This window comes from Peromyscus leucopus, chromosome 3 (assembly GCF_004664715.2).
Source record: "Peromyscus leucopus breed LL Stock chromosome 3, UCI_PerLeu_2.1, whole genome shotgun sequence".
NCBI lineage: Eukaryota > Metazoa > Chordata > Mammalia > Rodentia > Cricetidae > Peromyscus > Peromyscus leucopus.
Window position 1 is genome coordinate 68573424 of NC_051065.1, and position 25454 is coordinate 68598877.

At 45.9% G+C, this 25454-nt stretch overlaps 2 protein-coding genes across 6 annotated transcripts in view; one reads left to right on the plus strand and one right to left on the minus strand.

Annotated features, from left to right (window-relative positions):
* The window catches only part of LOC119086172 (MAGUK p55 subfamily member 6-like), a 563311-nt gene that overhangs the window by 375018 nt on the left and 162839 nt on the right, over positions 1-25454 (plus strand). The window lies entirely within an intron of this gene.
* Positions 1-25454, minus strand: part of Osbpl3 (oxysterol binding protein like 3) — a 185966-nt gene that overhangs the window by 150714 nt on the left and 9798 nt on the right. Inside the window, 1 exon segment of the mRNA XM_028892641.2 lies at positions 9474-9556. The gene's annotated coding sequence lies outside the window, so the exon portion shown is untranslated.

Below are 25454 nucleotides of genomic sequence, written 5' to 3' on the forward strand. Positions count from 1 at the left end.
TCCTGGATGGGAATATTGACATAAAAAAAAAAAGTCTTGCCAAGTATAGTAGTGCACGCCTTTAATCCCAGCACTCGGGAGGCAGAGGCAGTAGGTCTCTGTGAGTTCAAGGCCAGCCTGGCCTACAGAGTGAGTTCCAGGACAGCCTGGGGCTATATAGTGAGGTGTGGTCTTGAAAAACTCCCCCCACCCCGCAAGAGAGAGAGGCTGCCGTTCAGATCCTGTGTTTCTGTGGACCGGAGCAGGAGAAGAGAAAGAAGACAAAGTTGCTATTTTCAATTATTTGAAGTGTTGCTGAACAGAAGACACTGACCTCGCCTGCTTCAGAGGAACTGACTGCCGATCCACGCCTACAGAGAAGACATCTGACTTATACTACTTCAGACAGCAGGGCTAAGGCTGACGGGTAGCCATGAAAGCCCCAGACTTACTTTATCACTAATAAAAAGACCACAGCTGAGTCACTGAAGAAATGATGTCTGCCATCGAAGTTGTGGCCTGGGGCACTCGATGATCCTGATGATCCTCTCTTCCAACCCGAGGGGTTGACTATTTACTATCCATTCCATGGGATGGGACGTCTTCGTTTTGTACGAATTCCCAGGATCTTGATTCTCTATCTGTACTGAGTGCATGTCTACCTGCTCTAATGTTGAAGATGGTCCCACTCAGGACTACCTCCTCAGTCATCAAGGATGCAGGAAGACGCTAGAAGCATTGTAACTGAGAGGACGGATGAGGAACAGTCCCAGGAAAAGTATTATCTGTGTATACTGAGTGTATGGCTGTGTGTGACTCACTGAAGAAAGCCGGCTGTTCTAATGACCTGTGTTCTGCTGGGGTCCACAGAAACACAGGCTCGGAACGGCAGCCACCAGGTTTACACCTGACCCACATACGTTGTCAATGGTTCACTAAAAGGCTTGATAAACTGTGATTTCTCCCAACCTCTACTTCTTTCTCAGCTTCACGGTACCATGTACACTGTCACCCGTGAACACTGTTAGCAAATCCACCATGCAGGGGAGAATTCACGTCTGCAATATGGTTGTGAATCCACCTACAACTTACCAATGTTACTTCACATGAGAGCAATCGTGCTTTACACACTATGATAAAACACTTCATTCATTTCCAATATCTTTTCACGACAGGACAGGCAGGCACGCAAGCACAGTGTCCTATCACCTACCCCACGGCATGTTTCATCTGTTCTCCAATCTGCTTTTTCCACATTCTAATATTTGATATGGGGTGTGTCACACCATCAATGGCTACCGTGGCTTACTAATCAGCATTTCTCTCATCTGAGGTTGTGTATTTCCTTTCTGAGTGGTACGTAAGTGGTGGTCTTCTCATAAAGACAGTTTGGGCTCCGTGAAATGGTTGGCCGCACTGCACACACTCGCCCTGATGGGGGTTAGTGAGAGCAGATACTCAGGGTGGCTCTTATCCCATCAGCCAGGCTGATTTCCACCACAGCCATAGTGAGGGGATCCAAGTAGGACGGCCTCGGCCGAAAGCTCTCCCTACAGGCAGCACGGCTCTCTTTTTTTCTTCTCTGGGACAGAGGTGCCAACCTAGCTAGAAAGCAAGCCCAGCCCAGAAGTGTGGGAACGCAGTGGTCAAGAGCACAGCCCGACTGAGGGCTCCGGTGTGGCTGGAAATGCTCCAGCTCCCACCAAGCAGAGAGAGGAACCCAGGGGCAGAACCGCAGCACACTCTGCTGTCAACAGCTCTCTGTCCCCGCCCCTTCACCCCACCTTCCTGGGATCATTTTTCAAACAAAAACTACCTGCACTCCAACCCTCGCTTCGGGCTCTGCTCTCAGGAAACCAAACTAGGGCACACTCGAGGGAACCAAGACAAAGCCCCAGCCTCCGTCAAGACCATTTAACAAGCAATGCCTTATGAGTCAAAGGTATGCTTGCAAGTCAACGGCCTGGAGTGTGAGATCTATTTTCCACAGGAATTCCATTGTCAATTATTAGCTTCCTATGCCAGGCCAAAAAAAATCATTTACTCTGTAACAGTACAGAGAGCCAGCACAAAAGTTCCTAAGGAGATGGAAAACAACTTTGTCACATCTTATTTCTTTACCAGGAAAAAAGCAAACACTTTAAAACATAAAACACACACACACACACACACACACACACACACACACACACACACACACACACGGGGGGGGGGGGGTAGTCATTTAAGTCATAACAAATGAAATCCAAGGCAGACAGAAAAAAAAATTAAACTCAGCCGGGCGGTGGTGGCGCACGCCTTTAATCCCAGCACTCGGGAGGCAGAGCCAGGTGGATCTCTGTGAGTTCGAGGCCAGCCTGGGCTACCAAGTGAGTTCCAGGAAAGGCACAAAGCTACACAGAGAAACCCTGTCTCGAAAAACAAAAAACAAAAAACAAACAAAAAAAAAAATTAAACTCACCAAAGCTCCCAAAAAGGGAAAAGCAGAAACAGTGAGTTCAGCAAGAAAACACATTCAATTCCTTGGCTGACAATGATAAGGACACCAGGAAAGAGAGCGGCAATGTAGAGCAGGTCTACTCTGCTGGGTTTTGCAAAGTCATGAAATCTGGTCATCACAAAGCACAACTTAAAGTCAACGTGAAAGCTAAAAGTCAAGTCACACAATCACAGGAGCACTTCTGAACCTCCCATTAGACAAAGCTAAGCCTTAAATTTCTATTTTTGGGGGGTCTGAACCTGGGCTGCAGTCCCAGCCCTCTTAGGACTTCATTAGTGAAGTTGTATGTACATGGCCCCCATAATTACCAGCTGCTCATTTAATATTCAAGTCAATAACTTCTCTATATGAAACCCCAATTTAAAGATTTTATTATTTATTCCCAGGACTTGTGGTTCCGGGAGGTAGAACGTGGGGAAGATAGAGATGAAGTCACCTGTAACTGGGAAGAAGTCAAAATCTCACGTGGACATCCTTTCTGATGTCTGACTGTAAATTCACCCTCAGGCTGTTTCCTTCTCTGGTTTCTAAACAAACAAAAGGCAACTACTCATTCAAGTAAAAAGCAAAAATACATATTTTAGTAATGAATAAAGAACTTACATTGAACCTTATGTATCCCTTATGGTTAACTAGTGGGCGTGGACAGTAGAGGCGAACCAAGTCACACTAACGTCAAATACATGCATGGGAGCCCGTTACTAGGAGTGTGCAATATAAAATTCAAAAACATCATGAAAGCTGGGAAAGAAATTTGCCCTACAAAGGCCAACATGAGCACTTATTATGGAGACTACACATGGATACTCCTTTTTCTTATTCCCCAGAAACAGTTGAGCTCAGAGAGGAAATGTTCTTTACTTTTCTTCCAGGTAAAAACTGATTTTAAAAAAAGCACCACAGGAGGATGCCTGGGTGAATAACCCTCATGGTTCGCAAGAGAATCTTCCTACTAATTTTGGTCTAAACAAACAAAAGGAAGCAGGACCATACACTTTAGACACAGGCCTGCTATGGATCTCCAGAACCAGGTCGAACACCCACAGCACATTCAGCTGCAGTGAATGAACCCCGCCAGAGATCTCAAATGTTTTCACTTCATTCTGACACACGTAAGGATGGAGGGAGCTTTGGGACCATTGATGGCCACGCTTCTTCAGAATGCGATTAAGTGTTCTGTATCACAAAACAATGAAAAGGAAGGACAGGAGAGAATGTGTGTGTGTGTGGGGGGGTCCTTCTCTGGGCTACTTGTTCAAACTCTGAACAAGGAACTTCGAAAGGACTGATGTATTGGAGAGACACCTGAACCACTCAGACACTAGACTGATACTCACGGTTCTATTCAGCAAAGCTAGTAAGGGATGAGCTAAGAAGTTTAGCAAAACCTAAGGGGTCCAACCTTTGGCTTTAAGGATGGGGAAGTGGAAGTTCATGAGGTGCAAGATTTAGCCAGTGTCCGTAACCACTAATCACAATAGCTGTTATCAAGTGTTGGGATATTCGGTCTAAGACACTGGCAACATCAGATAGTATAGCCTAAGTTTTCATGTCCAAACTAATTATTGTTAGTATCTTTGAAGAATAATCTGAAATTGGATGAATTGTGTTCTTCCATAAGCCACCTCAGAACATTAAGTGCTCAAATTATTCCCCCAGTTCAATGCAATTCATGGAGCAATCCTACAACGTTCTCCAGTCTGGGCATTGCATCTACAAAATGGAGACTAATGCTAGCTCACACCAGGGTTCCCTGGCCCTGACAACACACAGTCATTAGATGAAACCCTAAACACACCGACCCCTGACCCCCTTCCCTGACCTCTGGCCTTTCTAGACATCATACCCCTGGAGTACTTTCCCTTCAACATTTCAATTACTTAGGCAACCATCTGTGACAACACATTCCTGAGATGCAGCCACTGTCAGCTCTGCTGGGGAGGTAGCACCTAGCCTTCCAAACCAAATGACTCTTCCCCCATGCTTCTGTACAGGAAAACGATGCCAGCAGGTCCTTATTTCCATCTCTGCAGGAAAGGCTGCTCAGAAGTTGAGTTTAAAGGTCTCCCATTAAGGCACTGAGTGTCTGCTGAATGACAGCCAAACTCTTAATATTCCCCTTAAATAGACATTTACTAAGCAAGTGCTTGCTATGCCTCTCAGTATGAAAACAAAATAGATTCTCAGAAGAAAATAAAAAAAAAAGAATTAAGCACATTAGGAAACAGCCAGCTTGCATCCTGACTAAGTGGTTCAGAGCCAAGAATGTATTTGGTGGAAGGGAGGGTGCTAGGGACTAACCCCACTGCCTATTGCAGGCCCCGCCACAGTACAAATACTCAATAAATGCTAAAAACAACACAAAGATGGATGGGATGGATGAAGGAAGGAAAACTCCAAGTCACTTTAGACCAAGGCAATGAGGCTTCATTTTAAAAAACGGCCAGTGCTACCGGACACCCCTTTAAACGTTCCATGACCTGACCTAGGTAGGGCCCAGCATGGATCCAGGCTGGAGACAAAAAGCCATGAAGAAAATGATCTTCACATCAGTGTAAGAGCCGAGAAAGAAAAACCGTCCCGGCGCTTCCTCAGATGCTGACCACACTCAGGGAAGGGGAGTGGGGACAGGAAGGCTCACACAGATGCATGAAGTTTCCCTCCCAAACACCGTTCTTCCACTTTCACAGCATTTCTTCCACTCTGCTTCATCCAAAAACCACAGGTTTCATGGGAAACAAATGAACAACAACGCTCAAACACACAGTGACTCAGGTGAAGCACATTCCCGAGCCCCAGGAGTCCATATACTGCTTAACGATCTGTGTATACAGACAGTCGGGTTTGTCATTATTATTATTATTACTCAAATTCAAGTATCTCTAGACACGAAGTTATTATTCTCTTCATCAAAAGACAGTTACCTTTTAATCCTTTCTCCATAAGGATATCATGTCCCAAGGTAAGTCATCAACCAAATAGCTCTAAAACGTCTGTGTAATGATGGAGGCTTTAGAGCTATTCATCTGCCAAGAACTATTTACATGCCTTGGATGCACATAAACAGTCACTAGAGACACACTTAGCCTGGGCATATCAGCTGCAAAGAAATTATTTAGACAGGTAAGTACTCTCTCCACCCCCACTCCATGAACTCAGTACTTCTAGACAGTCCCTCACATAGCTCAGCAATTCAGCAAACAAAATTAGAGGATGTGTTATGGTTTGATATGAAATGTGGCCGGGCAGTGGTGGCGCACGCCTTTAATCCCAGCACTCAGGAGGCAGAGCCAGGCGATCTCTGTGAGTTCGAGGCCAGCCTGGTCTACAGAGCAAGATCCAAGACAGGCACCAAAACTACACAGAGAAACCCTGTCTCTGGAAAAAAAAAAAAAAAAAAAAAGTGAAACGTGGCCTCACTGGGTCAGAGTTTGAGCAGTTGTCTCCAGCTTGGTGACACTATTTTAGGAAGTCAGACACCCTCTGGGGTGTGGTACTGTAGGCCCCTAAGGGTTGGGGTTGGGGAAGAAGATTTTGAAGGATATGTCGGCCTGATTCCAGGCTAGAGCTCTCTGGTTCCTGGTTAGACGGAATGTGAGAAACGTGAGAAAGCCGCCTGGCATACTCTCACCACCACGCCACCACGCCTTCTTTCTTCTCCAGGGCGAATTCCCTCTAAAGCCAAAATGAACCCCTTCCTCCCATGAGCTGCTCTGCCATGTCCTTCATCACAGCAACAGAAAGAACTGTGGGGGTCTGGGGGTCCCCAAGGCTCCAGGTATTCGGACCCTTGGTCTCCAGCAGGTGGCACTATCTGGAGTTCAGGAGGTGCACAGCATGCCATGGGAGGAGCTCTTTGGAGAGTTCAGAGCCTTGCCCCCACATCTAGGGTGCCCTCTGCCTCGTGTTTTCAGTAAAAGCTCATAGCTCCCTGCTCCCGCCCCATACCCGCCACCTGCTGCCATGCCTCCTGGCCATGATGGACACCCACTGGTACCTGCTCCATGTCATGATGGACACTCACTGGTACCTGCTCCATGTCATGATGGACACCCACTTGTACCTGCTGCCATGCTTCCTGGCCATAATGGACACCCACTTGTACAGAACCATGAGCCCAGCTTCCTCGGTCACGGTGTTTTATTACAGCAGCCAAAAAGTAACTGATACAGGAACAGATATAGGGCTAGCCATTCCTACACACCTCCTTGTCCTACCTCCTACCAAAATAAATAAAAAGAATAATAATACCTTAAAGTCTATCTTACAGTACAGTATAAAGAAGCAAAGGTTGAGTTTGAATATTCTGGAACAATCTAGAAATTCATGTTACTGTTCTTTGAAGGCAGACTACAGAAAGGTAACTGGGGTTTGAGGAGGTAGTAAGAGTTACTAATGACCACATAAGAAGAGAGAACAGCCCTACTATACTTGTCCGGACCTGCTATGTGAAACTCTCTGCAATGTTATGATACAGCAAGAAGATCCTGGAAGAGATGTAGGGGACCTGGATTTGATTCCCAGAACCCACATAGCAGCTCACAACCACCTGTAACTCCATTGCCAAAAGATCTGACACCTTCTTCTGGGTTTGCAGACATCAGGCACACATATGGTGTACAGACATACATGTAAGCAAAACACCCATGCATATTAGAAAAATAAAAGTCATTCTGTGTCTCAAAACTGGAAAAGTTTAGCAGGAATATAATAACCGAATTATGTTTCTAAAAACTATAAAGGTAGAGTCAGGCATGGTCGGCCAACATTTGATTCCAGCACTTGGGAGGCTGAGGAAGGTGGGTGGTCTCTGTGAGTTCAAGACCAGCCTCACCTACATAGAGAGTTCTAAGCTTGTGCGGCTGCACAGTGAGACACTATCTCTAAATTAATAAATTAATTTTAAAAATAAGACTTATAAGAGTAAAAGACACTTTGAAGGGTCTTTGGCAAGACCATAAGAAGCATCACACAAGTCCCTGCTAAGGTGCTAAAGGATGGATCTGAGGAGAGAGAGGAGGGTATGGCCACACAGCAGGTAAGGAAACGTGACCTAAAGTTCTGCAATGTGTCTTACACACAGAAAGCCTTGTGGAACAGGAGTGTTGTGGACTCATATACACTGCCAGCATTTAACAATACCAGACACAGAGGATGCTTCTAACAAGTTATTTTTAATTAAAGTATTGTTGTAACTCTTATTCATAATTCTTAACTCTTATTCATAATTCTTCTTAAAGCCAGTTGCAAATTTCCCAGCTGATGATTACTACCAATAAGGTAAAAAACTAGAATTTTCCCATGATGAGAATGTGTACTCATATTCCTGTGCCATTTTGGTATTCATGAACTTCATCAACAAAAATATAGTAAGTCTTGGGATGTCATGTTAGGGACATAATGTTCATCAACAAGACAGATGTAGTTTCTTTCCTTATAAACATTATGTTCTAGTCAGTGTCCCTGGCTCTGGGATGGAGCACAGGCCTTTGGAGTGGCCTTGGGGCTTGCATTTTTATTTCCTCTACCAAATAATCAGACATTTCTGAGACATGTGATTGATCTCTTCAGATCTCTGCTTAAATGGCCCCTTAGTAGAGAGACCTTTGACCATCCTGATTAAAGCTGAATGTCAACGCTTGGCCCCCTTTTCTCTAGTGTCCTTCATAGCATTTATTAGACCTGACACACACACCTATTCATTTATAATGTGAAGGTCACACACCCCTGTTAAATTCCTAGGACCTACAAGGGACAGGGCACAGAATTCACAGACATACGATAAATATCTACAGAATGGATGTTCTTTAAACATGCAACCACAACATCATTTAGCATGTCCACTGCTGGGCAGTTTCACTCAAACTAACTCCTAACCCTACTGAGAAAATCCTGCACTTGTAGCTATGACATCAGGCAGTTTCCCAACTGCCTCCAACTTACCCACTGGCTTCCCCATCGGCAAATACCAGAGTGTAATTCCCACTTCACATTCTACATCACTAAAGTGTCCACTTCTACCAAGACCAGGAGCAGCCTCCATGATAAACACTTTCTGATCTTCCCGGGATAAGAGTGAACCACAGTCAACATCCGGACATGAAGCTGGGGGGTGACTCTCATCGTCACCCAGGAACCTACTTGATCCAGTGTCACACACTGGATCTCAAGGCTTCAGTAAAACCTCCCTGGAAGGGAAGGAGGGTCAAGCCTGTCCCAGGCTGATCACTGGCCCGGCCACACCCCCAAAACACCAATCCTTTTCCATTCTTTCCAGACGCAGCCACGTCTGGGCACCATATAGCATATAGAATTATTTATCCAGCCAATCAGACTAGACTACAGCTAAGTTTTAAAATATAATCCTTCATCATTTTTCTCCACCCTGGCTTTATCCCCCACCTGCTCATCAGATGTAGTTATAAAAACTAAAGGATAAAACCATAGCACCTGCCTGCTCACCATTTCACAATCGCAATCCCACAGACAGTCACCAATACATGATAAGCTCCCACTGAAGGCAAGGCTCACGGAGACTTTCAGACACTCTGCCCGTCCCTGAAATCTTCACTTTCCTTGCACTTTGTGACCTTAGCATCTGTCTTTAAACTACTTACAGAGCTTCCTCACAAGAATGAAAATGCGTTCTTCCCTACAGATACACTATTTTGTTTCTTTAGAGGGAAAAACTTTGATTTTCTCCTCTTAGTTCTTCCAGCCTCCAAGCATCACTTTCTCCTCCTGGTGGTCCTCCGGTTGGCTGAAATCCCTTTAAAAGAGGTTCCCTTTGTTCTATGCATGTCCAGTCCCAGGTTCATGATCTGTTTCACCAGTGAAAGTGGTAAGCTGCTGAGCACCTCCCACAATTCTGGTTGCTCATTAGTATAACTGAAATTAATTACATTCTATCCGCTTTGCCCAGTGCTGTTAAGGTCAAATACCAAAGTCAGTAGACCTGCCATTAAAACATTCTAGAAAGTTCCAGTGACCATACCTGAATAAGCTCGGTGCTTCTGAAAGGGGGGGGGGGTGTCAATGTTGCATTAATCTCTTGGTCTTCGTTGAGACAGAGCAGACCTGAAAAGGAAAAACAAACTGTCACCACTCTAGCGTTTGGGGAAGAAACCCAGTTGTCCCCTTTCCCATCAACAAAGATTAGAGTTCTAAGGAGACCCCCGTCCCCATCCACACACTGCAGTAGGCAAAAAACCATCATGCCTTCAACCACTTCTTAATGAATTCCAAATCTGCTGCTTGGTGATAATAAGGGGGAAGCCAAGCCCTAATGTAGGCTGAAGAGCTGAGAGTGGGTCGTGGCGGTAATAAGGTGAGCAGACATCGATCCAGAGAAAATCGTTGATAAGCCTCCGACCGTTCCTATCAGTTGGCATGAGTTCATTTGACCTAAAAAGTGCTTGAGAATTTTGCCTTTTATCCCTTAATACGTCCACGGTAAATGAAGTCACCTCCTGAACAGTCCACTTAATCTTCTCAGTTATAATATCGGCCACTGAACGACTTCATGCAGATTGTTTTAAAAACTGGGTCTGAGATAGCTTCTCTGAAAAGCAGCAGAAACTGTTGCTTCGTCCAGTTATTGCGGTGAGATCGAGAGACAGACCGTGCTCTAGGGGATGTTGTGAACGCTAACAGATCAGTGGTTGGACTACCATTCAAAGTCCGCGGCAATCTCCTCCCTTCCGTGTGGGGAGGGGCAGGATCTCACTCACGTGGTTCAAAACTCCACAACTGTACAAAGACAGAGGGACACCCCAACCCAACTCCTGCCCCCCACTTCTCTCCTCTAACCAACGCCGTCTCTGTTTTCTTTCCAATAAAAAATTACACTTCTCCTAACTTCTAAATAAATGCCACCACACAATGCACTGTTCCACACATTCATAGGCTTGAACCATAAAGAGATGCCTGAGACAGGAAACTGTCTCAAGCAATTACGAGCGCTACAGGAAGCCATTGAAGGAACGGACTTCCTTACTTACAGTCTCTACTGTCAGCCGTCCTCATGCTGAGCACAGGGTAAGGCACAACGCACACTCTGAACGGCTGAGTCAGAAGGATGCGCATCTGCAACCTGGAAGAAGATTTCCAGATGACCCTCCAGAGAGGCCTGAAGCACGTGACCCACCGCCAGCCCAGAGCAGGCTGTCCACACACTTACCCACAGTCCCTTCAAAATGGAGGCCAACTCTCAGTCAACGGGAGAGTGAGAAGCTGTATTTGTGTATCTCGATTGCTTCTCCTAATGATACCTTGAATTCTATTTTTTTAATTACATAGACTGAGCAGGTTGTATTTATGTATATAACAACGACTAATGGAGAAAGGGACCACAGATTTGAGAAGTAAGAAGGAGTATACTGGAGAACCGGTTTGGAGGGAGGAGGAGGAGGGGAGCAAAGGTGTGATTACATGATAATCTCAAAAATTAAAAGAAATTTAAAAATTAGCTTCTCAGGGTTACCGAGCTGGCTCAGTGAGTGAAGGGCTTGCCACACAAGTGTGGAGACCTGGGGTCAGATCCTCAGCACCCACACAAACGCCACACAAGCATGGTGGCCTGCTTGCAACACCAGAGGTAAAGACAGGAGATCCACACGGCACACTGGGTACTTAGACTAGACAAGTCAGTGAGCTCGGATACAAGGGACCCTGCCTCAATATAGAAGGTGGAAATGATGGAGGAAGATCCCACATCGATCTCTGCTCTACACACACACACACACACACAAAAACAAACAAACAAACAAACAATCCACACACAAATACACATCATACACACACTCACAAACACATATACACACAAACTCACAAACATACATACACTCAAACACATACACACACACACAAACACACACACTAATACACACACTCACAAACATACACACACTCACAGACACACACACACACACACTCACAAATACACACACATATGTATACAAGCAAAATAATTAGCTTCTCTTTAAACATTACTAAGACTGAGTCTGGTGAGATGACCCAGCAAGGTAAGCACTTGCCACATGAGCCTACCTATGGGTATGAACTCATCCCAGACACCCAAACAAAGGCGGAGGAAAGAACAGACTCCACCAAGTTCTCTGACCTCCATACACACCTACACACACACACACACACACACACACACACACACACACTAATAGCAAATAAAGATACATCTTTTAAAGAAAACTCACTTTCTTCCTCTAGATCCCCCTGCACAGCAGCCACGCTGCAGTTGTTACCTCCTAAGAGAGGGCAGGGGGAGCACAACATGGACGGATGCACTTCAGAGAAACTCCTTCCTTCCACTTACAAAACTGTGTGACAATCAGATGCAAAGGCATGCCAGTGCTCAGGAGAGGCCCCTGTATCCTCGCCTTCCTCAGATGCCCAGGGCGCATTTCCTGAGCCTTGCTCCAGCATCATCACATGCTCCTCTGGGCCTCCTGGGATGGAGACTGTTTCCTTCACCTCTGCATCCTCCACCATGTCCATCATTCTCACTCCGGTGTGGGGCGGAAGATTTGAAGAATGAATGTATAATGGTATATATGTTCTTTTTTTTAGAGATTTGTTTTATTTTTGTTTGCCACATGTGTGGGGTACATGAGGAAGCCAACAGAGGATGTCAAATTCCTGGAGGTGGAGCTAGCAGGCATCTGGGATCCTCCTGACATGGGTGCTGAGACTGGATCTCAGGTCCTCTGGAAGAACAGTAATGATCTTAAGCCCCTCTCCATCCCTCTTGGATATGTGTTCTTAAATGTCCCAAACAACATCACAAATCCAGTGCTGAGAAAACTAAGATCAAGATCTAGAAACTCGTGACCCTGGAAGTACACACCACAACTCCATAAACACCGATAAATCTTCCATTGGCGGTGACTCAAATGACTAAGGGGCACAGCTGAGATTAAAATATTTTTTTAATCCACTGAGCTCAGGCCCAGCAATTCTTCAAAAAGATCACGAACGTCTTTACTAAAGCAAGGTCGGGCAATTTAAAAATAACAAGCTATTGCTAAACAGTGACTAGATTGACCTAAAAGAAATGACAGCAACAGCCACGGATGCCGGGCCACGGGAACACTCACGTGCTCCTAGAGGAAATGTCCGCCAGCACAACCACCTGTGAACCCCGTTCAGAGGAACATATATGAACCTGTGGCTAACAACTCTACTTCGAGGTGTGTGCTTGTGTGGTGACCAAAGCCATGGACAGGAGCACTCACAGCAACACGGGCCAGCGCCACCCCCACCCCCGCCCTCACCCCTGCCCCCGCGAGGGGAAAACCATACATACATCAGAGGTAGAATGGATACATTTTCACATAATCAGACAACAGAATTCTAACAGCATCAAGAATGAACAAACAACGATGGCACACCGAGACAGAGTGAATCTTCCAGACCAGAATAGCCGACAGCAGATCCAATTTACATCCCTACTGCCCGGCCAAGCAGAGCTGATCCGAGGGCACTACAGCTCTGTGGGACAGGGAGTGGGGCTTCTGAAGCATGATACTTGGTTTCGCACTCTAGAGACTGGTCACAGAGATGCAGCCAGTTCCTGAAAGTTCTTTAGGCTATCTGTTAAGTTCTTCGTGCTTTTCTGCATGGCTGTTACAGTTCAATGAAAACTTTACCTAAAATAAAGGGAAATGGGCTAACCCTCTAGAAAAGAGAACGTTCTCTTGGAAATGGCTTTCATGAATAAATAAATGCTTTTTAAAAGCTGTGGTGACTGTCACCCACCTGCAAAACCCAATTGGCTCACACTGGTTTGACCCAGGAGCCCACTGTCAAGAGATGTCACACAAAGCAATTTTCTACTTCTGAAAAAAAGTAGGAGTCACAAATAGCATTTTTTTTAAATTAAGAAACAAGATGAAGAAAGAAGGTGGGCTATAGAGGTAAGGGTGATAGAAAAAGATGAAAAGACAATGCTATACTACCCTGAAAAATGGTACTTAAACAGCTTTTACTCCTTAGAGGCATCTTTTCTTGAACTACCAGGGAAAAAAAAGCAAAACTACTTTTTCTGGTGTAGATATATGCCTCCGCACCCAGCTTTCCCCCAATATTGTTTTAAAACACTGCCCAACAGACAGAGAAAGCAAGAATTTGAACCACGGGAGTGGTAATTATTGGCAAGCGCAGGTGTCTGAACAGAGGGAAGCTAAGGGAAATGAAACACAAATCCTTCCGCCTCATTAGGTTTCTAAAAATATTCTCAAAATACAAAGGCATGGGTGCTGAATAAATGAATGAGAGATGTAATCAAAGGGGTTTTTGTGAATCTTGACCACAGCCCAGACGCAATTATTTTGAAGACTCAAAAAGAAAAAGGAAAAAAAAAAAGAAAGCAAAACAAAAAGACATGATGTTATGAACCAGGCCAGCGGGGCTTAAAATAAGCAGAGAAATTGGATAAAACAAAATCAATATGCAGGGACAGTGAGGACAGACTTAAAAAAATATTGTCCATATTTAGCTAAGAAATATAAAAATAACAGGCGCTCTGAGGCCATGACCAGACCCAAAGGCTTCTGTTCTGAATTGGGTGTTAATTCATTTTGAATTTGATTCCCACAGGACTCAGGAGGAAGGAAAAGGAACAAGCTTGTGCACCCAGGCAGCCGCCAGGAGGAGGTGACCCTCCACTTCCTGCTGCACCAGGAGGTACCAAGCCTAAGACTAACTGGAATCCACACAGGATTCCTTTCAGCTCCCATCAGTCAATGGACCAAACTCGTTTTACATGGATGCATCCTCAAGTAGGTAGGTGTTGCTCCAGGGGAGGAGAGAAGACGCAGCCACGGTTTTAGTCACATCCCTAGATGTCTGTCACTAAGAGACAGTGACATTTGCAGAAGGCGAGTAACAATGAGGAAAAGCAAAGCATTCATTCAAACTTTACAATATTTTCAAATCCTGAAAGATTTATTAGTTCTTGATTTGTGCAAATTTTTAATCTAATGATCTATGCTAAGCATGCTATGTAAGAAAAGGGGAGGAGCCAAAGTTACATCCATTTGCCCAGTAGCAAAGGATCTGTCCTAAAGGTGGTCAGAATCAGAAATGACCTGCCAACTCCTCCTTTTGATACTAGCGCTTCAATCTTTCCATAATTCCATAGCACACGTCTGACCCTTGCCTGGCCAGTGACTTCCCTGATAATCCTGATCTGGATGAGGCCCATGACCCAGGCAACAATCAAGAGCCCTCAAACAAGTATGGATCCAACGCTGCTCCCTGTGCAGGACTGCTAAGAGGCACTCCTCCGGAGAAAGCCTGTCTGAGAACAAACCCAGATGAAAACAGACAGACTGTGGCAGTAAGCCGGGCAGCAGAGCTGGGGCACCCAGAACCTTCTCTACCTGAAGCTGATCCCTACTGCTGTGAAAGCTTTTTTTTTATTGTTCTGATACTAAATGGTTGTCTTTCATTTACAAACAAATGGCCTCAAACATTATTGCTTCCTCATTCCTTTCAAAACTTTTAAAGGATCAATTCTTCATCCAGATAGTCCACCCTTGATTATAAACATAAATAATAAAAATAAAATAGAAGTCTTCTGAAATGGAACACTCTGAAAAATCAATATCAAATAAGCTTGCCTTGTGTTAGCCTCTGAATCTAAGGAACTTTCGGGTGCCGATCTTATTTCCTCACTCAAAAAGAAAAACGTCAGGGGCTGGAAAGATGGCTCAGTGGTTAAGAGCTCTCCCAGAAGACCTAGGTTCAATTCCCAGAACCCCCATGGCAGCTCACAACTGTGTGTAACTCCAGTTCTAGGGGACCTGACTCCCTCTCCTGGGCTCTGCCAGGCACTTAAGTGGTGCACAGACATACTTTCAGGCAAAACACACATACAAATAAGATCTAATTTAAATCTTTAAAAAGGAAAATGTCCTTGGTATGAGTGAATATTTATGGCTGATCCTATTACCAAGTTGCTCCAGGTTTGGGGACACTGAAAGTCTACCTGCTCAGTTCAGCGTTGGTGGCTACCGGAAGTTGGCTGGATGAAGTCAAAGGGGTGTATTCACTGCCTGCATTCACTTCTCTCTCCAATTCACCCTCTTTGGTGGAAAGGAGATGCGCTCACAAGAATGCGCTGGAATCTAAAGCGTCTCTTGGACCCACCTCCCCACGGAAGCCTGGCCAGTCATGTGGGTAATCCTGCCGCAGGTGCAGCTGCATCCGTACTCAGAGTCGGCGTGTTTGCAAGGTGTTCGCATTACAAAATCCTCTTCAGGCTAGAGAGCGCACATCTGTGTCGGCAGCCTCCACACAGACCATGCCAGCACCTCTGTCTCTGCTGACCCTGCCCTGAGCACATGCAAGGAAGGGAGTTCCCATCTGATTGGCTCACACAATGACCTGGGTGGTGTGGTGCTATGCCGAACCTGGACCTCAATGGAAACACAGTTATATAAAGGGCCCAGGGACTGGACATCGAGGACGTACTCCTGGCCACCTGAGAGTGGTCTCAGATAAGCCGCCTCTTTCAGACGTCCAGTTTTCTTTTCTTTAACATGGGGATGGACAAACAGATCAGTGATTGTCACTGTGGGTCATGATCCAGGTGATGGGTGGTAAGGTGACTTGATGAACCAGGACCAACTTTACAGGCAGATGACTCTCGGGCAGAGACAGAGAGTGCACAAAGGTGACCCTGGAGTGCCTGGTAGCCCAGAAAGTACACCAGTAAGGAAAGTCACATGATAGACTTACATCAAGGCAAATGGGAGTCAGATGATGAAGTTCCTCATGGCTGAAACTTAGAAAACAGTAAACCCAGTGCCCCTGGATTATCAGTAGAAAATAAACATGCATGTGTTCACAGTGATGTGTAGTAAGTTCTGAGTGACAGAATTTAAAAAAATAAATAGGAAAGAAAAGAGAAATCTTCCATACAGACAAATGCCAGGATGCTTAGCCAGATCTTCTACCCTCTGGAGACAGAACAGGTCTCCACTCCGTGAGGATGCACCAGGCAGGCACAGAAACACAAGTCACCGCAGCACATCACCTCCACAGGGCATCATGAGAAAGCCACTTGACCTCTGTGAGGCTTCCTCCTCAAACACATAAGCAACACCAAATCCCCGTGGCCATTCCATAAAGCACAGGCCAGCCTTCTCAAAGCTTGGAGGGCAGGCTTTGGGAGCTGCTTGGTCATGAAAACAGAGCCTTTGTGAATGGGTTTTTTAAAAGGATTTCCAAGAGTAGACTCTCTGGATGGTCCTTCCCCTGTGTGAGGGTGCTGTAAGGCCCTATCAGATAGCAGCACCTTGATCCTGGTATCCCAGCCTCTCAAAATTATACAAGGATAAATTTCTCCTCTTCATAAATAAGCTAATCTCTGTGTGTGCTCCATGTACCTATTTGTGTGTATGCATACAGATGTGTGTACGTATGCACACAAGTGTACAGATCAGAGATTGATAACAGATGTCTTCCTTAATTGTGCGCCATCTTCATTTTTGAGATGGGGTACTTCACTGAACATGGAGTCAGTGGATTCAGCTAGGCTGGATGGCCAATAAGCCCCGGGATCTACCTGTCTCTCTCCTCCAAAGCTCTGAACTATCGGCAGGTCTCACTGCACACAGCTTTGACATAGGTAAACACCTATACAGATAAAGTAAAATTTAAAGTAAATAAATAAAGGACCTAAGGTTTTCAGTTATAGCAGCACAAAGCACACTAGGACATCTGAGAACTGTCTCGGCCAAGAGGAGACACAACAACTTAACACAATATGGAAACCTGTAGGAATGACATTCAGTATTACTATGCCAACACCAGCTCATTGGTTAGATAAATGGAGTGCACTAACATTAAGATGTTACTACCCAGAAAAACTTGGCTGGGGCAGATAAGAGCTCTCTGCACTATGGCCACGACTTTCCTATTACTCGTAATCCTTCTGAAGTTAAAAGCTAAGTTCTGGTGTTGGGAGAGTATAAATAAAGCACACAAACATGGGTAAGGTCTACACGTTTGCAGAGCAATGAGTTCTGGGCTGAAGGGCCATGTGGATGGATGGTGTTATTGGCAATAACGAAGTCCACACCCGACATCTCAGCACAGCCATCCACCCCAGAGTGAGTCATTCATCTGTCCTCAAGCCAATTTTCCTCACCTGTTCAATGAAGTTAATACCTGTCCGGTCTCAGGATTATTTTGTTATGAGTAGCTGTGTGTCTTAGTTAATTTCTATTGCCGTGATATAACACCACGGCCAAAAGCTACTCGGGAAGGAGTTTATTTCAGCTTATAGTTCTACATTCCATTCCTTATCAAAGGGAGTTAGGGCAGAAACTCAAGCAGCAACCCAGATGGAGGCAGGAGCGGATTCAGAGACCATGGAGAAGCCCTACTTACTGGCTTGTCCTCCTCCCCGCCCCCCCCCCATGGCTTGCTCAGCCTGCTTTCTTATACCATCCAGGAGCACAGGTCCAGAGTTGGCAGTGCCCTTTTGAGGCTGGGCCCACTTAAATCAATCATCCACCAGGAAAAGGCCCCACAGACACACACACAGGCTGATGTGGTGGGGGCATTTCCTCAACTGTGGTTATTTGCTCCTGAATGCCTCTAGCCTTGTCAAGTTGACATTAAATAAAGAACTAGCAGCACACTGTTAGTCGATCTCCCATTAATATGGGGTGGTGAGAAAAGCAAATGAAAAGGCCGAAAAGTTTCCACAGTCACTTGGCACATTTGCTCATGAGCCTGTGGCCGCGCAGTAGGTCCTGATGGTGGAAGTGCGCGGCAGAGGAGGCCTGTTCACCTCCTGCGGGCCAGGAAGCGGAGAACAGGAAGCTTCCCTGCAGGGTGAACTGTTTCGATCTGGGAAGAAACATTAACGCTCCACTCCTTTCCTCCAGCTCTTACATTCCTTCTGCCCCTCTTTGGCAACAATCCCTGGGCCTTGGAGGGTTGACTATAGATGTCTACCTATGACTACATCGTACCTGGTTGTCTCGCCAATAGCTTTCCAAGTCTGCAAACCACTCAGAAGTTAGCCCCAAGTCTACACAACAAAAGTGTTTCCAGGGCACAGGCAGGACAAGGAACACCCTGAACCACCAAAGACAGCCTTGGTGAGGCATTCTCAAAACCTGTTCTCAGCAAGGGTCACGCAATCCAGAAGCTCACAACGAAGACGTTATTAAAGTCGGAACATAAGCAAGCTCTAACAGAGAATGGAAAGTTTTCATCCATCTGTGTCAGTTGCTTCCTCCACAAATCGAGGCTGGCTACCAGCATGGATGGGAAGTGCCGTCTTACATAGCTCTCTGCAATCCTCATTCCTTCCTCTGGGCCCTTGTGTTTACACACCCTGGAGCTCTTCCTGGGAGCTTCCCTTCATTTCTCCACACCTGATAAACTCAGTGGGCCTGACTTTATCTCCTCAGACCTACCCGGGGCCAAAGGTGAATGTGGTCCTGTTTGACCTGCTGGCTCCCTGGGTCACAGTGGCCCTGGATTGGCACCTTTAGCCTTCCTGTTCACCAGACCTGGCTGTTGGGGAGTTCCTGACTGGGCAAACCGTCTCCACCCCTGGCATAACCTTTTGCTGGCGGGAAATGTACCCTCCGTAGTCTGGGGGATAATTACCCACCTCTGGGACAGGCTTGATCATCTCCCCCTGTATTGTTCTGTCATGGGTGTCTTCTGTGAACTGCTCCTCAGGCAGAAGCTCCTTGGCACACCATGTGGCTTTCCATCAGCTTTTTCCTTAGGAACTCCAGCCCAACACAGATTTTTGTCGAATTTGTCTTCGAGGAACCCCCAGACCACTTCCTTGCCTTTACCCTTTAACTGTCTCCTCTAGGGGCGCTGTCACTTTATGAACTCTGTCCACATGTCTGTCTAAGTCACTGAGATCTGCCAAAGCCTTTCCTACTTTACAGAGGTCTTGCCCCACCAAAGAACTCAGCAGAGTCACTAAAGCTCCATGCTAGTCTTGAGGTCCCTGCAGGATGAGCCTTTTCTTGAACTCCTCTGTGAACATAGTTCTGTTTGGCCCAGTGACCTGGGTTCAAACACAGCTTCTCTCCTCATTCCTAGTTCCCTCAATAGCATCTGTCCCTCCTCTATGATCCTCCACTTCCTGGTATTTATGGGGAGTTCTGACAGAGATAACCGAGTGTTGTATGTCTTTGGTAAGTCAGTCCTTTAGGGATTGATTTTCTTCAGACTGTCTCAGGTTATGCAGCCTTTGCCATAAGGAGAGATGGGAAGTCGCATAACTCAGTTTTCTGCCTCCACAGCAGCCAAACTGATCCCATCCCCTCCCATGTCCCAGGCCTCTCAAGCCAAGCTGGGACAGGCTCATTCACTGCTGGTTTAAAGTACCCCAGATTCCAGCACTTCGAGGGCTGAGGATTTCTCGATCACACTAGTTTCTTGCCTTGGACCTGGTGAAAGCCCCATCTGCACAACAGACTACAGATTTTTCCTCTTTTTTTTTTTCTTCCTACTAAAGGCCGGACTTGAGAGGTGTCTTTAATGGCTTTTGCTACCTCTCTCTCATCCGCTTCTTCATCTAATTTAGGTACCAAATCAGAGGCTAAGACAGAGGATACTGGCTACACCTCCCTTCTTGCTGCAATCGGTCCTTTGTACAAACAAGTTCCTGCTTGGCTGCCATCTCGGCCTCAGGTGCATTACAAACTTCACACAACAGAGGCCGGCCAACCTCCACCGCCGCCTGCCCACAGTCTCGACTCTTGTCACATAATCCCAAAGACTGTAAAATTTCCTCTAAACGTTTACCTGTTTTCAGGGCATCTCCATATTCACAGGAGTGGACCCCACTCATCCAGCAGGCATGCCACCCATACCACACAGACAAAGACTGCCATCCTGTAAGACTCCTAATCCTGATGGCTCAGCCTTAGGTACATGTCCACTACCCATAATAAGAACCATGCAAAACGCTGTCACAGCACACAGGCACAGGAACATACGCCCTACATGAAATGACAACTGTATTGGAATTTCCTCTGTAGGCGCTCCCGCTTCGGGGTTCTCAGCCTCAGTAGCACACCTTGCTATCCTCATCCAGGACCACACACTCACTCCTCCCCCAACTCATCCTTGGTTCTATCAGATCCCTCTTCAGGCGCCAATTATGGTTCCTGCCCCACTAAATCCAACAGTCAGAGGTGGGGACCCTCTCCTGAGGAGACGCAACCCATATGTCTACTCACCCCAGAAAGGAATCCTGTAACAGGCCAAAGTCCAACGTGGTGAACCAATGAGTTTGATTGGGGTTACTTACAGGAATATGGGTGAGGGGTCACTAACAGGAGCAGAAATGACTCAAAGACAGCTGCACCACCAAGGGACACCCCAGTAAGGTGACGGCTCACAAAAGCTGGGAAGCCTGGAGCTTATAGCTCAGCCTGCAGGCAGCTCAGCAGACTGGAGAGTGTCCTTTCCCTTCTTCTTCTTTTTTTTTTTTTTTTTTTTTTTTTTTTGGCTTTTTTTGAGACAGGGTTTCTCTGTGTAGCTTTGGAGCCTGTCCTGGATCTTGCTCTGTGGACCAGGCTGGCCTCAAACTCACAGAGATCCGCCTGCCTCTGCCTCCCGAGTGCTGGAATTAAAGGCGTGCGCCACCACCCAGCTAAGAGTGTCCTTTCAAGAGACTCTGGTCTACACTTCTCCAGGCAGCTGCTTTGGTCTCAGGGTCTTCTTTGTAGCCCTTCTCCTGTGAGAGTCTTCTTTGCAGCTCAGCTTCATTTCTATCCGAAAAGGACTCCCAGCTTTAATGCTTACTCTGGCAGGGAGGGGCCTAGAGAATCCGGTCAGTTTCAGGGACTTCCTGAAGCTAGTTTGAGTTGTTTGCCTTTGGCTTAAGGATTCCAGGATGGAATCTCAGAGGAAAGTTACACAACAGGGCCCAACCACCAATATCTGAATTAGGCATTCCAGTATTGCCGGGCTTAGAAGCACTGTTGTCAAGAAACCTATCTCTGTTTCCTAGTCATATGCTCCCCTCCTCTAGCTGGGTCCTTTGCCCAGCTTGCAGTCACCAGGTCCTTGTTTCCTATAGCTCTTTCACACAGTGGGCTAAGGAGAAGCAATGCTCAATGCCCACGGGGATGTGGGCAGGACCATAACTTGCTAAACCTCAGTGGATGCTAGTCAGCCTCTGATGTGGGATGGTCTGTATGGCAAATGTGTTGCTCTGATTGGTCAATAAATAAAACACTGATTGGCCAGTAGCCAGGCAGGAAGTATAGGCGGGACTAACAGAGAGGAGAATTGAGAGAACAGGAAGGCAGAGGGAGACACTGCCAGCCGTCGCCATGACAAGCAGATGTGAAGATGCCAGTAAGCCACAAGCCACGTGGCAAGGTATAGATTTATAGAAATGGGTTAATTTGAGATATAAGAACAGTTAGCAAGAAGCCTGCCATGGCCATACAGTTTGTAAATAATATAAGTATCTGTGTGTTTATTTTATAAGTGGGCTGTCGGACTGCCGGGGCTTTGGCAGGACCCAGGGAGAAAACTCTCCAGCTACAAGCCTCAGCAAGAACCAGGACCTCACCTCCTGAAGCATGGATAGCCTGGGACACTTTGGCAGTGAATGGAGGGTCTCAGCCTCTGTTGCAGCCTCACATCCCATTTTACAGAGGAAATTCAACCACTGTCCTCTGATCCCAGCATTTGTAAACCAAAGTGTCATCCTCGGATTAGAAAAGGCAGCTATCTTATGCAAGTGTCCACCTACATCCTATCTGCATTATGAAAAATGAGCCCAGCAGATGCTAGAGAATCTAAGAGGCTTCAGAGCCCTAAAAAGAACCACAGCATGCTGAACTGAGAGCGACAGGCAAACCCCAAGTCTAGCCCTGGACCAAAGACTAGAAAAACGGGAATTTCCAGTCAGGAGTAGGCTACCTTCGGTTTCCTACCAAGAAGTCCTTCCTTGCACGCAGTCCCTTCTTCTGAATCTTGTTTAGGGTACAACCTTTATCTTCCTCTCTGACACCTTATCACTGATAGGACCCCTTAATGACACATGTACAAGCTTAGGGTCACCCTGGGCTATGGAGCCTAAGTGCGACAGGTTTTACACTGTGTGTGTGTGTGTGTGTGTGTGTGTGTGTGTGTGTACATGCTTGTAAGACGAAAGAGTCACTGGTACCAGCCTCCCTCTCCTAAGGACAGAGGCAGTGAATGTCTGTGGAGGTGGGTGCAGCTTGACTTACCAGGCACAACTGGTAAACAAATCATGCCCAGAAATTTGTCAACAAATCACCATTCACCAGACTTTGTTTATTCCCATGTAGAGTGTTCTAGAGAAAGAGCCTCCCTTCTATAAGCTACTCTCAGATACAAACACAAATAAATATACTGCCACCTAGGCAAATCAAGCTTCCCTCAAACACCAAGAGACGAGCGGAGCATGCTGGCACACACCTTTAATCCCAGCACTCAGAAGGCAAGGGCAGATGCATCTCTGTGATTTGTAGGGCTGGCCTGATTTACCAGGCCAAAACGAGTTCCAGGCCAGCCCAGGCTTCATAGTGAGACCCAGCCTCAAACAAACAAAACAATACAACACCAAGAGACAAGATGTGTACAAGCCACCTCAGCATCCTTTGTTCCATGGGCCATTGCATCATCTAGCTCACTTTTTATGGTGATTTTTCTGCCTCCTACAGTCCCTCTTCCCCACAATGGACACAGGAATGTACTGTTTAGCCTTTGCAGCTGACTGCCAGTCTTATTGGCGAACACATAATTCCTTGTTCAAAACATATGGTGGGTCTCCAGCCGGCGGAGAATTGGACAGCCATGCACACCCTGGGGTTCCTTTCAATTCCTACCTTCCAGCTACAAAAGACAACTTGCTTTCCACGGTGGCTCATCACTCTCGTCACCTGAAATGTCTTTCTCTCCCCTTACTTCTCCATTTTCTGAAACTGCACCCTGCTCCAAGGTCCTGTGCTCCCAGCAACCACTCCAGCAGCTCTGTCCCGTTTAGAACGACCCTCCTCGACTCCAGAAGTAGCATGGAAACATAATCCCATCTAGAAAGTGGCTGTCAGAATTAAATGTGGTCATATTCTTTCAGTAAATGCAGAAGGCAGCATCTCCTTTTTAGTAGCTACCCCACAAAAGAAATGACTAACATCATGCTGCTGTACTCCTACCCGTGTGGCTGGTTCCCTTCCCATCCCCACCTTTTGGCTTTCAGTCGCAAGGTCCCATCATGCATCCTCCTTTCGCTCCTGGAACCTGCCTGAGGGTGTACAGGTTGGGCGGCCCTTAGAAACCTCCTCAGCTGTCATAACATCCACTCAACTGCTGACCCAGATATGGTTACTGGCTTGGCCTCTCTCTCAGGTGGCTACTGGACATTTCCATGCTGAAAAAGGCCTCCAGCTAGGCCTGATACAACCAGAAGCAACCTTTCCCCTAAGAGAGTTTCTCTCTCGGCTTTCCCTGACAGGAACTCAGCATCATAAATAACATACTCAAGGAACTGAAACGCTGCAGGTACTTTTTGGTTACTTTGTATACTCATTTCAAAATAAGTAACACATTTACTTGTAATAAAATTCAAAAGATACAATTCCAACCCCACCACCACCTTCCTGTTTCCTACCTACCCATTCCTGGGGGAGGCTGGCATTAGCAACCTCTTGTGTATCCTTCAAGATATTTTCTACTTGTATACACAAAGGAGTAAATGTTTACCAACCAGTTCTCTTGAAGAACACCCTAACTTGCCAAGCTTGTTGATTTCCACGGTGCACCTACTCCTACCGTGATGCATTCATGTAGGAGCACAAGTCATCAGCAGGGACCTAGGAAGAGACATACATGCCCTGGATGACTGCTGCCCATCAGCTCTGTAAACGTACACATGTGTAAATGCATGTGTACATATCTGCATAGGTACACATGAAATAAACTGCATAGGCATATATTTTTACCCAATAGATAGCATGCAATCCCTTTGTTGATATTCTATGTACACCACACATCTATGTATTCTATATGTTGCCTATATTAAAACTGAATGATAAGTCTTATACTTTTACCAGTCCAATAAACTTCCTAGAACTGTAACTGCTAATTCAGAGAATGCATGTATTTGTGATTTTGGCCCATCATAGAACTGAGACCAGTTCAAACTTCCACCCAGTATTAGAGCTCCTCTTTCCTCAGATCCTTGCTGGTACTGCCATGCTGTGTGATATATGCCAGCCTGGCATGTGGAAAATAGCACATGATTACTAAGGTTTCCTTTTTGTGAATGCGATTAAAGTTTTAATGTGTTTTAGAGTCATCTCTGTACAGTTTTATGAACAAAACACTCATCTTCTTTACCTCCAGAGTAACTAGCCTTTCTCTTTGCGTCTTTGTTGGAACTCTTTATATACTGATAAAAGCACATCTGTCTAGTACAAATTGCTGCTGCTTCTCTAAAATTTTTATTGTCTTTTGACACAAGTAAAAAGATTTGGTCTTGCAAAAATGAATGTGCATTCCAATGAATCAGCCTTTTATTTGATAGTTTCTGGGTTTGTGTCATGTCTGGAAGGATTTTCCATCCCCGTTAACTACTAAAGTGGGGTTCTACCTCATTTTCCTAGTTGTTTTAGCATTAAATTTTTGCTCCATCTGGAACTTATTTTGGTAGAAAATAGAACAAAGATTCCAGCTTTATTGCTTCCCCACAGAATCATCTTTGCCTTCTCTCTCAACCTCCACTACCAGCCCCTGTCCCCAGGAATTATTATACTAATTTTTTAAATATTTTGATAGTATTTCTTCACTCTTCTCCTATGGTGGCCACCATGTATCTCTGGTCCCAGCCTTTGACCCGTACCAGAACCAAATGCTTTCCTCTGACACACAGTTCACCCACAGTCACTGGATGCCAATGTTGTCTGTTCTTTGTGGTCATCAACCC